Here is a 2955-nt window from a genome sequence, read left to right as displayed (position 1 = left end):
GGTAAAGACTTTGCTTTCTATCCTGACCGAATTTGCTGTCATTTGGAGATTTAGGATTTGTATGGACAATCCATCCAACTTCAGTTCAGGGGTTCCCAAGTTGGCTTGCACATTAGAAATATCTGTAAAAGTTTTTAAAAAGTGCATATGCCTGAGTTCCACCTACCATATCAGAATCTGTCAGGATGGGGGCCCTACATTCTGTAACCTGTAAAACCACCACAGACGATTCTGATATACCATCAGAATTGCAGCTGTCTTGCAGCCTTGGGTTTTGTCTTCTTCTACTCCTACCTCTGCGTTCAACATCATGGCTACACTGTAGACACTTTCATTACACTACAATTCTGTACCCAATTCCAATGTGTGGCTTTTCCCCACGCAAGCAATTCTCTGACACCAGCTGGGTGTTCTACAATTCAACTCAATTCTGACACTATCTACTCAAAGATAGCATCAGATTCCACAAATTAAGGGGTCAGTCCCACAAGACTGCCCCTCACTTCAGATGCCCACCTAAAGTCCAAGTTGTTACCTGTGCTACTGACTGACTGGCTAAAAATCTGAGGTTCCCACAACCCCCTCTGTGGGTTCAATTAATTTGCTAGAGTGGCTCACAGGACTCACAAAACCAGTTGACTCACCAGATTACTAGTTTATTACAAAAGATATTAAAGAATACAAATCAACAGCCACATGAAGAGATACATAGGGCAAGGTCCTGAACACACGAGCTTCTGCTCCTGTGGAGTTTGGGGTCAGCATGTAGATGCATTCTGGTTCACCAACCCGGAAGCTCTCTGAACCTCATCCTTTTGTGCTTTTATGGAGGCTTCATTACAGAGGCATGATTGATTAAATCATGGACCATTGGTGATTGATTCTACCTGCAGCCCCTCTCCCCTCATTGGAAATCAGGGGATGGGACTGAAAGTTTCAACCCTTAAATTCTGGTTGGTTCCCCTGGCAATCAGCCCCCTCATCTTTAGAGGATTTCCAAAGTCAGCTCATTAATATCAACTCAGTTGACAAAGGGGTTTGTTATGAATAACAGGATGATACCGAGCAGGACCCTGCGGGGTTCCTGGGCACAAAAGCCTTCCTGTGTCCCCATTTCTTGATTACAGGAAACAGGCTTCATTCAGCCTCTATGACCTTCCCTGAGTTCCAACAAGCGGGTTCAAACAGTTGCTAATCAGGGAAGGGAGGGGATGCAGAGACAAGGGAGGAACAGTCAAAAAAAAAAAAAAAAAACCACAATAGTACAGCCTTGGGGCAGGGGCCTGATTTCCCCTCAAGGGATACACATAACAATATCTTTGAGCTGTTTTGCAGACACTGAAACCCCCACCAGGTGGGAGAAGTTAACTGTGTGCTGCCCACAAGCACATAGACCCCAGACAGGTTGGAACCGGAAGGTTGATGATGCTGACGACCGCTTACCTCACCACCAACTAATCAGAAGAATGTCCGGAAGTTGATCATGCCCTTTTTGAACCATTACTATAAAACTTCTCACTACCTACCACCTCCAGGTTGGGACACACAGTTTTGAGGGCATTAGCCCGCTGTGACCCCTTTTACCTGGCAAAGCAATAAAGCTATTCTTTTCTACTTCATCCAAAACTCTGTCTCCAAGATTTAATTCGGTGTCAGGGTACAGAGGCCATATTCGGCTTCAAAGACACCCATTTCGGCTTTATGGCTCTGAAGGGATTTCAGGAACTGAGGACAAGAGGCCAAATATTATGACAAAAGATGCTCCCATCGCTCTTATAGCTCAGGAAATTCCAAGGGTTTGGGGAAGCTGTAAGCCAGGAATCGTGGACTAAAGACCAAAATATTTATTATACATCACAATATCACAATTACTTTAAACCACACCACCTAAGAAATCTTACACTCCAAGAATCCATTATCTGGTTATAACCTCCAAGTTTTCCAACTCATTTGTTCCCCAAACCCATTACAGCCGCTCTCTCCTATAAGTGAGACATTCACTACCTTGACTACTGTACTCCAATTTCCTCTAGTCTATTTGCCCCTTACTGGCCTCTCCAAAGTCACGTAACCTGTCCCTTCTGCTGTATCAGCCCAGCAAAAATGCAATCCTCAGGTATTCAAAATTATTCTCACTCCCTTCCTTGCCCAATCCCATTTATTCCCCACACTGCAGCCTGAGTAACCTTTTCAAATGCAAATTTGATCATATGGTGGACTCCCCTCCCCACTTGCTTTACTTAAGCCTTTAAATAGCTCCCCATGATTCTTAGGATAAAGTCCAAACTCCATAACCTGCCATATAAGACTAGTTATAATTTGCACCCTGTGTACATATCTGCTCTGTTATCTCTCCTCTTCATGCTAAAATTCTTGTACTTTCACCTACACTCATCATGATGTTTCCCATTTATGAGTGTGTTCCCTCTGCCTCGGATGTCCCCAGTCCTCTCCTTGCAAGCCTAACTCCTATTTATCCTTTAAAGACTCATCCCAGGTGGCACCACCTCCCAAATTTAGTCTTAAAGGTGACATGGCTTCAAAGACTCAAATTCTCTTTTTTGGCAGTTCTTCAAGATTATATTTCCATTTTTTATTGTGGTATGAACATTTAACATGAGATCTACCCTTCTGACAAACTTTTAAGTGCACAATACAGTATTGTTAACTATAGACATGATGTACCATAGAGCTCTAGAACTCATTCATCTTGTGTAACAAACTTTACACCTGTTGAGCAGTATCTCCCCATTTCCCCCTCTCCCCAACTCCTGGAAAGCACTATTCTACACTCTGTTTCTATGAGTTTGACTACCTTAGATACCTCGCGGAAGTGGAATGATATAGTACTTGTCTTTCTGTGACTGGCTTACTTCACTTAGCATAATGTCCTCCAGGTTCATCCGTGTTGCCACATATGGCAGGATTCCCTTCTTTTTAAAGGCTAAATGTATT

This window comes from Lagenorhynchus albirostris, chromosome X (genome assembly GCF_949774975.1).
Source record: "Lagenorhynchus albirostris chromosome X, mLagAlb1.1, whole genome shotgun sequence".
Classification (NCBI taxonomy): domain Eukaryota; kingdom Metazoa; phylum Chordata; class Mammalia; order Artiodactyla; family Delphinidae; genus Lagenorhynchus; species Lagenorhynchus albirostris.
Note: the sequence above shows the minus strand (reverse complement) of the source record.